At 35.0% G+C, this 12,361-nt stretch overlaps 2 non-coding genes across 2 annotated transcripts; both read right to left on the reverse strand.

Moving 5' to 3' along the window:
- Window positions 1-395: 395 nt before the first annotated feature.
- Window positions 396-469, reverse strand: TRNAW-CCA (transfer RNA tryptophan (anticodon CCA)). The gene has a single exon. It is a non-coding gene; the product is annotated as a tRNA-Trp (tRNA).
- A 164-nt stretch (window positions 470-633) lies between these two features.
- On the reverse strand, window positions 634-707 carry TRNAP-UGG (transfer RNA proline (anticodon UGG)). Its single transcript has one exon. It is a non-coding gene; the product is annotated as a tRNA-Pro (tRNA).
- Between the last annotated feature and the right edge of the window lie 11,654 nt (window positions 708-12,361).

The following is a 12,361-nucleotide window of genomic DNA, read 5'->3' on the forward strand; positions in this document are numbered from 1 at the left end:
TTATCAGTTTAAACAAGATACGTCTTATTTGAAATTAATTGAATGAACAATTCATAAAAAAAAGAAATTTTTCTGTGGTATTTCATATATTCTATAGTTTCTTACCGTGTCAATTTCCAATTCTTGTTCATTGAGATTCATGTGCAATACGAATTAATATTTAAGAATAGATATTACCTCTCCCTTTCCCCTTTCAAACAAATGAAATGATTGAAGTTTTGCTATTTGGAATTGTCTTAGGTCTAATTCCTATTACTTTGGCTGGATTATTTGTAACTGCATATTTACAATACAGACGTGGCGATCAGTTGGACCTTTGATTAATTAATATCTCTTTTTTTGATTGACCTCCTATTTCATTGTAATTTTCGACCTAAGAATAACAAGAATGGAATCACGCTCTGTAGGATTTGAACCTACGACATCGGGTTTTGGAGACCCACGTTCTACCGAACTGAACTAAGAGCGCTTCATAAATATTTTGTAACCCTAATATATTTTTGCATGCATCTACTATTATATAGAATATCGTAAAATTAATATATAGAATATTGTAAAATGAAAGATTGATTATACCCAATTTTAATCGATTTCAATTAATCCCTCGTTACGGCTCATAAGATAAGTAATAGGTAGGGATGACAGGATTTGAACCCGTGACATTTTGTACCCAAAACAAACGCGCTACCAAGCTGCGCTACATCCCTTTCCATTGGTCGACAGTGTCATTGTAGAGAATACCTGTATTGTTTTCCACATCTTTATTTTCTCCATTCATATACAAAAATTATCTTGTCATTTCTTCTTTTTTATCTCATATCATAGAACATATATTTAATATTTCATTCTAATAAATAATTAATTATAATAAAAGGCTTATACACATACGTAACGTATAATTAAACCCGCTTAAAAAAATGAATAGAATATTTTTGGGGAATGCTGGGACAGAAAAAGGCGTATTTTTTTTTTAAGAAAAGGAATAGCTACTGAATCATTGTACATTTCAATTTGAATTAGGGATTCCGCATACAAATACAAGTGATCATTAACTACACCTACGTCTGATCATATATGTATTACAAATTACAATAAAGAAGGAGTATTTAAAATGCGAGATCTAAAAACATATCTCTCCGCGGCACCGGTAGTAAGTACTCTATGGTTCGGGTCTTTAGCGGGTCTATTGATAGAGATCAATCGTTTATTCCCGGATGCGTTGATATTTTCCCTTTTTTAATTCTAGTTCTAGTTATAGTTATTGATATGGGAAGGGGTGAAGAAAATTAGAGATATAATCAAATATCTGTGACTAATCCCTCCCCTTCCCTTCTTTTACTTTTCTAATTTTTAAAATTAGAATAAGTTCGAAAAGAGAAAGAATAAAAGTGGATTCAACTTCAGTAAAACTCGGAACTCGGGCCGGGACTCTAATTTAAATTTAATTAATAAGATAAGAGAATGAGAACGGAAATGGAAATTGATGGCCGGGTCAACAATATCATACAAAATACTTAAATGAAAAATGAAATACTATACTAGGATTATAAATCTAGTTAGAAATCATTGTATTACTTATTAATACTTTTTTATTACTATCTTGATTTCAACGAAATCTTTCAGAATTTGATTTCGAGTTAGCAACTTCTATTTTTTTTCGTTCCTTTCTTCTCTTTGGATCGGAAAATAGAATAGTTGGGTGAATCAAAAATCCAAAGGAGGTTCATGGCCAAGGGTAAAGATGTTCGAGTAACCGTTATTTTGGAATGTACCAATTGTACTCGAAATAGTGCTAATCGAAATGGTGCTAATAAGGAATCAATGAGTATTGGTATTTCCAGATATATTACTCAAAAGAATCGACATAATACGCCTAGTCGATTGGAATTGCTAAAATTCTGTCCCTTTTGTTACAAACATACAATTCATGGGGAGATAAAGAAATAAATCGAACCGATCCGATCGCTTGTATGTCACCCTTCCAAGGAAGATTAAAAATGACATATTATATATATATATATATATATTTAAAGATAAACAAAACAAAATCCCCCATTGAAATAGGATTTTCGGGATAAGGAAGAAACAAATCATGGATAAATCCAAGCGACTCTATTTTAAATCCAAGCGATCTTTTCGTAGGCGTTTGCCCCCGATTGGCTCGGGGGATCGAATTGATTATAGAAACATGAGTTTAATTAGTCGATTTATTAGTGAACAAGGAAAGATATTATCTAGACGGGTGAATAGATTAAACTTAAAACAACAACGATTAATTACTATTGCTATAAAGCAAGCTCGTATTTTATCTTTGTTACCTTTTCTTAATAATGAGAAACAATTTGAAAGGGGTGAGTCGACCACCAGAACTACTGGTCTTAGAATCAAAAAGAAATAGGCTTACTCTTCACTTGAATCAAAATTCCAATACGAATTCAAAGGCGGATTGATATTTTGTTCGAAAAATTCGCGAATCCATATTTTATTGTCGTATTATCATAAGAAAAAAAGAATAAATCTTTTTTTATTAAACGTGTTGTTTGTTCATTTTGACGACTTTATTATTATATTTTATCATACTAATTTCTATTCTACCTTCCCGGAGTTAATTCTCCAGTGAACTCCATTTTAAATTTAAAACATTCCGATGAATTCCTTCCAAATATACTTATTTTAGAATCTCATTGGAAATCATATAAAGGCAATTTCTATTTAATATAGCTATTTGCGCAAGTATTTTACGATTAAGAAGCAACTGCCTCTTGTACAGATTGTGTATTAATCTATTATAATTATAGTATATGCCTTTACCGCGAATTACTGCATTTATCCGAGTAATCCACAAACGACGAAAATCTCTCTTTTGCCTACCTCTATCCCGATAAGCCGAAAACAAAGCTCTTATTTTCTGTTGAGTAATAGTTCTAGTAAGTCTTGAATGAGCCCCTCGAAAGCTTGATGCAAATAAACGAATTTTTGTTCTACGTCTCCGAGCTATATATCCTCGTTTAATTCTGGTCATTGAATAAATGAAACTTCGATGAATAACTAATTGATTTCCTTTCTTTCAGTTATTCCTTTTCCCTTTCCTAGTTTATTAATAACAAAACGGATTCTTCCAATGTATAAACTAAAAACTCCAATGGCTTTTGCTACTATAACCTTCCCGACCACGATTTTTTCTTTTTTTCTGGGCATTTCACTGCGAAATAAGAAATTGTATTGATAGTGATACTAGATATTAAAAACTAGATATTAAAAAAAGCATATTAAATAAAAAAAGAAAAACAAAAAGTAGTAAATCTAAATGGATAAAAAAATCGTGGGTTCCATCGTTTCTATGGTTACTTTTTTAACGGCGAGGTCCCCTCTATACACCGGAGCCCCTTCTTTCATTTAATCAATGCTATTGTTAACTTGTACAGTTCACACTTTTTGGCTCTACCCATGAATTATCCAGTAATCAGTCTTTCACAATGAGATCTACCTATACAGTAACGATATTTAATTATGAAGATTAGCTGTGTAGCTGACCCTGTTAGTCCGTTGTTGCAAGAGTAAGGGCATAATCTTTCTGCCTTTTCATTTTAATAGTCTTTCCCCTGCTTAGTGGATAACCATTTGCTACCAATGGGAAATTCTTTTTCATCTTAAATTGAAAATTGAGACGGTTGGATTTATACCAATAGAAACCATAAAATTTGATACACAATAGAAGGATATCATAGATCCTTTTTAGATAGTGAATGGAGTTCTTCCATTTTATCCTATTTATTGGTACTGACCACTGATACTGGAAAAATTGGTTCTTTTCTTTTGTCCCAGTCCATGCTCTGAACGAGTCACACATACACCCTAGTACATGTTCCTCGTCGCTGAGGACATCCCCCAAGGGCGGGGGATTTCGTGACATTTCTGATTGGCTGTCTTGTCTTTCTAATAAGTTGTTTAATAGTTGGCATGTTGACTCGTATACATAATGAGTTGGTTTAGATCGATCCTAACCGGATGATTAGGCATTACTTCTATATTAATAGATATATTAAATATAAGAAGAGAAAATTGAAAATGGCATATTTGCGCGAAATCCCTGCTATTTTTTATTCTACCGCTATAACATCAACAATTCCATGAGCTTGGGCTTCTGTTGCTGACATAAAAACATCTCTTTCCATGTCTTCGGATACAACCCATAAGGGTTTGCCCGTTCTTTGTACATAAACCCTTGTGATGGTTTCGCGTAACTTCAACAGTTCTTCCGCTTCCAGGATAAATTCTCCCGTTTGTGCCTCATAAAAAGAACTAGCAGGCTGATGGATCATTACCCTGATTATATAACATAATAAATGGTTCTTCTATCTCGAAGATAAATCAAAGAGAAGAAATAAAATAAAGAATAATAATACGAAAAACAAGATAGAATTGAACAACCGTACAGGCATCTTTTTCGCATTGCATACGGCTCTACAATGGAATTCGCTTTTACCTCCCATCCAAGAAACAGAAAAAATAGGATCTATCAGACCAGACCCTGATTGGTAAATAATCCAATAACCATCCTTCCTTTTTTGGAGTAGTTAAAAAATACTATGATGGCTCCGTTGCTTTATATTTATATATTTTATTTATTTAGTCTTTTATTCAGCAATCCCAAAGTTTCTTTTTTTTTGTATTCTTTCATAACATAATTAGCCTTCTGGCGTGAAAACAAAAAAGTTTGTGACGCTGCAAGAGATTTCCGATAGATCAGATAAAATCGGAAATGCCCCTTATCTCATACTACTCTTTCAATATATAATCTAATAGTTTTTGAATTTTGAAAAAAAAAAAGATTTCTCATATCGAATTCAAAATGCCATGCTATTATTACTTAATAGTCATATTTCATATCGCGAAGGCATAGTCTTCTTTTTTCTCTCAAATACAAAACTCATTGGCGCCGAGCATGAGGGAATGCTAGACGTTTGGTAATTTCTCCTCCGACCAGAATAAAAGATCCCATTGAAGCGGCTAATCCCATGCATATTGTCTGTACATCTGGTCGTACAAATTGCATAGTATCATAAATAGCTACTCCGGGTATTACCCACCCTCCGGGAGAGTTCATAAACAAATACAGATCTTTGATATCATCCTCTATACTAAGATATACCATAAGACCAATAAGTTGATTCGAGATCTCGCTATCAACCTCTTGGCCTAAAAAAAGTAATCTTTCTCGATAAAGTCGGTTGATTAGGATAAAATTGTATCCTTAGGAACCGTACGCGCACCTTTTGATGCATACGGTTTACCAAAAATCGCGAAAAAAAAGAATCAATGTGTAGATTACAGCCCTCATCTTTTTTCATAGTGGGCTCCTTCTAACAAAGGGCTTTTTTCTTCTATTTTTCAAGAAAGATTAGTTTTGGTCTGTTTACTTTACCTATAAATAAAAAGAAATAGATAAAAGTAATCTACTAAACTTATCGAACGAACTTCTCATTGATTTATTGTTTCATCGAGATCGAATCCAAATCACGATGTCATTTTCTTGTTCCGGAATGGGCTTCTTCAATTTTTTTAGGTTTATGCTCTACTCCGAGTAAAGATCGGCCCGATTTTGATTTGCACATATAGGGCAAATGCCCCAATACCACGTGTTTTTGCTATGGCTTTTTTTTTTATTTATTTCATGTCTTCTGCCAAATATTCAATGTATTCGTTATATTACTCGATTGCTTAAACAGTTTGAGATCGCTCCTGTTTATAATATGATAAAAATAGATATATTACCAATTGGGTTTTTTCTAAACGGAGCCTGGATACTTCATTTTATTGGTCCAATTGAGCCAACTATAAATTATTCTAAACCATAAATTATTCTAATTGATAATATTAATCTGGATACCCCCTCCAAAAAACAAAATAAATATAATTGCACTTCACGCTCCAAATTTTTGATGATTCAATCAATCTTTTCTTGGGCGAAAGAGAGGATATCTCGATCGGGGAGAGAATGGGGAAATCCCATGTGACCCAATATATCTGACAAGTCGCACTATACGTCAACCCAAGATGCATCTTCCTCCCCGGGACTTCGAAAAGGTACTTTTGGAACACCAATAGGCATTAAATGAAAGAAAAAAAGAATTAAGTACTATATCTTACTTTGATGTGGAAGCGTAAAATGGGTTTATTGTCTTAATAAGATTAGCCTTTATCATAGTTTATCCAAAAATTGAATAAGTTCATAAAATAAAAAAAAAAAGAAGACAGAATGACTATGACTAAAGAAGAAAATTTTTAAGAATGGGTCTTTTGAATGATATGAACAAATATGTATGCTTTCACTCATAGAAAATGAAAGCGGGATCCCGCCCCCCTACCATTGCGTATTGGTACTTATCGGGTATAGAATAGATCTGCTTCTGTTTGTTCCTACAAACAGAACTCTTCCATTATTACTAATATAATAGAACAAATCTTAATCCTTTCCTCGAGATAATCTACTGAAAAGGGGAGGTCCATAGCATAGTTTTTTTCCAATGCAATAAAGTTACATAGTGTCTATTTTTCGTTGATAAAGGGGTATTTCCATGGGTTTGCCTTGGTATCGTGTTCATACCGTCGTATTGAATGATCCGGGTCGTTTGCTTTCTGTCCATATAATGCATACAGCTCTAGTTGCTGGTTGGGCCGGTTCGATGGCTCTATATGAATTAGCGGTTTTTGATCCCTCTGACCCTGTTCTTGATCCAATGTGGAGACAGGGTATGTTTGTTATACCTTTCATGACTCGTTTAGGAATAACCAATTCATGGGGGCGGTTGGAGTATCACAGGAGGGACTATAACGAATCCGGGTATTTGGAGTTACGAAGGTGTGGCCGGTGCACATATTGTGTTTTCTGGCTTGTGCTTTTTGGCAGCTATTTGGCATTGGGTGTATTGGGATCTAGAAATATTTTGTGATGAACGCACGGGAAAACCTTCTTTGGATTTACCTAAGATTTTTGGAATTCATTTATTTCTTTCAGGACTGGCTTGTTTTGGGTTTGGCGCATTTCATGTAACGGGGTTGTATGGTCCTGGAATATGGGTGTCCGATCCTTATGGACTAACCGGAAGGGTACAATCTGTAAATCCAGCGTGGGGTGTGGAAGGTTTTGATCCTTTTGTTCCGGGAGGAATAGCCTCTCATCATATTGCAGCAGGGACATTGGGCATATTAGCAGGTCTATTCCATCTTAGTGTCCGCCCGCCCCAACGTCTATACAAAGGATTACGTATGGGAAATATTGAAACCGTCCTTTCCAGTAGTATCGCTGCTGTTTTTTTTGCCGCTTTTGTTGTTGCTGGAACTATGTGGTATGGTTCAGCAACTACCCCGATTGAATTATTTGGTCCCACCCGGTATCAATGGGATCAGGGATACTTCCAGCAAGAAATATATCGAAGAGTTGGTGCTGGGCTAGCCGAAAATCAAAGTTTATCAGAAGCTTGGTCTAAAATTCCTGAAAAATTAGCTTTTTATGATTACATCGGCAATAATCCGGCAAAGGGGGGATTATTCAGAGCGGGCTCAATGGACAAGGGGGATGGAATAGCTGTTGGTTGGTTAGGACACCCTATCTTTAGAGATAAAGAAGGGCGTGAACTTTTTGTACGTCGTATGCCTACTTTTTTTGAAACATTTCCGGTTGTTTTGGTAGACGGAGATGGAATTGTTAGAGCCGATGTTCCTTTTAGAAGGGCAGAATCGAAGTATAGTGTCGAACAAGTAGGTGTAACTGTGGAGTTCTATGGCGGCGAACTGAATGGAGTCAGTTATAGTGATCCTGCTACTGTGAAAAAATATGCTAGACGTGCTCAATTGGGAGAAATTTTTGAATTAGATCGCGCTACTTTGAAATCCGATGGTGTTTTTCGTAGCAGTCCAAGGGGTTGGTTTACTTTTGGACATGCTTCGTTTGCTCTGCTCTTCTTCTTCGGACACATTTGGCATGGTGCTAGAACCTTGTTCAGAGATGTTTTTGCCGGTATTGACCCCGGATTTGGATGCTCAAGTAGAATTTGGAGCATTCCAAAAACTTGGGGATCCGACTACAAAAAGACAAGCAGTCTGATACAAGATTGATTTCTTACTTCTCACCTTTATCTTTGTGATTTAACATAATTTAACATAAATAGGGTATCGGATAAATCTTGATTTGAATTGCTGCCTTTTCTTTGACTATTTCTCTTTAGTTATCCGGGAGACGATCCAAAATAAACAGGTATGGAAGCTATAATTGTAAACCGCAATCGAATCTATGGAAGCATTGGTTTATACATTCCTCTTAGTCTCGACTTTAGGAATAATCTTTTTCGCTATCTTTTTTCGGGAACCGCCTAAAGTTCCAACTAAAAAGATGAAATGATTTTTTATTATCTCATTTATTATCTCAATTGAAGTAATGAGCCTCCCAATATTGGGAGGCTCATTACTTCAACTAGTCTCCGTGTTCCTCGAATGGATCTCGTAGTTGTTGAGAGGGTTGCCCAAAAGCAGTATATAAGGCGTACCCAGTAAAACTTACAAGTAAACCAGATATAGAGATGGCAACTAAGGTTGCTGTTTCCATTATTATATAGTTTTAATATAATTTTAAGACCACAACGGATCTATGATAAGATCATTTATTTACAATATAATGGTATACAAAGTCAACGGCTCTCAATGAATACAAAATAGGATTTATGGCTACACAAACCGTTGAGGATAGTTCGAGATCTGGTCCAAGACGAACTATTATAGGGGATTTATTGAAACCATTGAATTCGGAATATGGTAAAGTAGCTCCCGGTTGGGGAACTACTCCTTTGATGGGTATCGCAATGGCTCTATTTGCGATATTCCTATCTATTATTTTGGAGATTTATAATTCTTCCATTTTACTGGACGGAATTTCAATGAATTAGATTCACAAGAACTACTAAATAGCTTTTCAATACAAAACAAAGTGAAGCATTTAGATCGTTTTTAGTCCATTCTATTTTTTGGTAGTTCGACCGTGGAATTTCTTTGTTTCTGTATTTCCGGAATATGAGTGTGTGACTTGTTATAATTGATCCTATGGATACTACAGAAATCGGCTCTGTCATCTTGATACAGATGGTTTTACCTCGTCGGATATTCATTCTAGTATCCGGAACGCGCGGAATATATGAAATAGATTACAAACTATTATAACTATGATTCATATTTAATATTCAGACCTCGTGTGCCGGACTCCAAAAAAGAATTAACCAAAAAGAGTTAAAAAAGGAGGGTTAGAAGTTAAAAATCGAAAGGTTTTTATTCTTTTTCCCGTTTATGCTTTTCTTTTTTTAATTAAAGGACAAACCTTTCTTTGGATTTTTATTCATTATATCTATTCATTGAATAAGTGATGATCCACCGATTCTTACTCAGGGAATTTTTGGACTTAGTTTGAGGGTTTTATTGAATCATCGTGGTTGTAGTATGAATCTGAGGTTTTAATCGATTCATAGGGTCTTAACAAGAGAATTCCTATCAATAATAAAGAAAACAGAAGTAAAGCCGCATTACACACAAATAAAAATAGGTAAATAGAAGATTCAAGAGGCCTGTAACGATCAACATAAAGACGAATGAGCCAACTTGATATTTTGGCATTATAACCACAAAGAAGAGCTTTCAGATTTTTATTCTTTCGTATCTTCAGAGAAAGATTGAATCATAGGATTAAAGAAGTTTCAAACTTTCTATTACACATATCCGTTATAGCCAGTATTTGGGTGTTTCTGTTTGAGCCGTACGAGATGAAATTCTCATATACGGTTCTCGGAGGGGGAATTCCTTGAGTTTACCTATCTCAATAAAGTCTATGATTGGTTTGAAGAACGTCTTGAGATTCAGGCGATTGCAGATGATATAACTAGTAAATACGTTCCTCCGCATGTCAATATTTTTTATTGTTTAGGCGGAATTACGCTTACTTGTTTTTTAGTACAAGTAGCTACGGGATTTGCTATGACTTTTTACTATCGCCCGACCGTTACTGAGGCTTTTGCTTCTGTTCAATATATAATGACAGAAGCGAACTTTGGTTGGTTAATCCGATCAGTTCATCGATGGTCGGCAAGTATGATGGTCCTAATGATGATCTTGCACGTATTTCGCGTGTATCTCACCGGCGGTTTTAAAAAACCTCGTGAATTGACTTGGGTTACAGGTGTGGTTCTGGCTGTATTGACCGCATCTTTTGGTGTGACTGGTTATTCCTTGCCTCGGGATCAAATTGGTTATTGGGCAGTAAAAATTGTAACGGGCGTACCGGAAGCTATTCCTGTAATAGGATCGCCTTTGGTAGAGTTATTACGCGGAAGTGCTAGTGTAGGACAATCCACTCTGACTCGTTTTTATAGTTTACACACTTTTGTATTACCTCTGCTTACTGCCGTATTTATGTTAATGCACTTCCCAATGATACGTAAACAAGGCATTCTGGTCCTTTATAGAGAATAAAGAAGATAATATAGATCATAGATATTTGTAATCAGTCATTTATCACTTCACTCAGGGTAGGAACAATAGGATTTCATTGCTATAAATATGGATTATTGAAAGAATAAAACATGTATTTGGATATTTCCCTTCAACCCCACAAAATTGTATTATTTATTTGACATTAATGGTTGAAGTGAATTCTCCGAAGAGAAAATGGATTATGGGAGTGTGTGATTTGAACTATTGATTAGTCCGTGCAGATATATTTCTTATCTGCCACATTTGTTTGAATTCACAACTAAATAAATGTGTCTTTGTTCCAACCACCGCGTAAGCCCCATACAGAGGATAGGCTGGTTCACTTGAAGAGAATCTTTTCTATGATCATACTTGATCATGTTGTGCGTGAACAGGCTCCGTAAGATCCAGTAGAATAAGTGATGTGGTATAATACAGATTCTGTTTTATCTATTTCACTTACTTAATAGTATGAAAATGCATTCATTTCTTTTGCATTGACTCGATTTATGATATATGTACTATCGGAGTGAAACAAGGGATCTAAAGAAGAACAGAGGCTAGACTCTATTAGTAACAAGTAAATTCTTTGTATGTAAAAAGTCTCGATATTTTTTATTTTTGGGGAATAAAATAAAATCGCAAGGTCTGAGACGACCCAGAAAGCACTTGATCATGGTCAACTTTGTAAGCCTACTTGGGTATTGAGCATTTACCTGTAAGAACTGAATTACTTGCATTCGTTTGACTTGTGCTCGAGCCGGATGATGAAAAATTATCATGTCCGGTTCCCTCGGGGGATGGATCCATAAAAATTCACCTATCCCAATAACAAAAAAACCTGACTTGAACGATCCTGTATTAAGAGCTAAATTGGCTAAAGGTATGGGTCATAATTATTATGGAGAACCCGCATGGCCCAACGATCTTTTATATATTTTCCAGTAGTAATTCTAGGCACTATTGCATGTAACGTAGGCTTAGCGGTTCTAGAACCATCAATGATTGGTGAACCTGCGGATCCATTTGCAACTCCTTTGGAAATATTGCCTGAATGGTATTTCTTTCCCGTATTTCAAATACTTCGTACAGTGCCCAATAAGTTATTGGGTGTTCTTTTAATGGTTTCAGTACCCGCGGGATTATTAACCGTACCTTTTTTGGAGAATGTTAATAAATTCCAAAATCCATTTCGTCGTCCAGTAGCGACAACTGTCTTTTTGATTGGTACCGCAGCAGCCCTTTGGTTGGGTATTGGAGCAACATTACCTATTGATAAATCCTTAACTTTAGGTCTTTTTTAAATGGATTCAATTGTGAAATAATTATGAAATAAAATATCACGACATATGTATCTAGGGAATAGTCGCTTCAAAGTGAATTCTCCCTAGATACATCTATTCAATTTCATTTTGGATTTATTCTGAGTATATGGATTGTTCTAAAGATTCAAAACCCATTGGATTTCAAATTTATACCAAATGATTTTCTATTTCTAGAATGTCCAATATATGTTTTATGTCTTCTATGCGAAAATGTTTCATTTTCATAAAGTCGTCTTGACTTTTATTTAAAAGGTCCAATAGGGTATGTATATTGGACCTTTTGAGGCAATTATAAATCCTAGGAGGCAATTCTGATTGGTCTATAAAAATAGATTTCAATGCTATTTCTTTTTGATTTTTCTTTAGTTTAGTCAATCTATCATGAAAAGTAAAAAGGGGTAAAGGAACTTTGTGTTGATTGTTTTCTAAATGTAATTTATCTTCTTCCGCATGTAAAAAAGGAATAAATAACTCAATCAAATTCCGTGAGGCTTCATGAAGTGCTTCTTTAGGAGTTAAACTTC

Source organism: Corylus avellana, unplaced genomic scaffold (genome assembly GCF_965113065.1).
Source record: "Corylus avellana unplaced genomic scaffold, dhCorAvel1.hap1.2 HAP1_SCAFFOLD_131, whole genome shotgun sequence".
NCBI classification, from domain to species: Eukaryota; Viridiplantae; Streptophyta; class Magnoliopsida; order Fagales; family Betulaceae; genus Corylus; species Corylus avellana.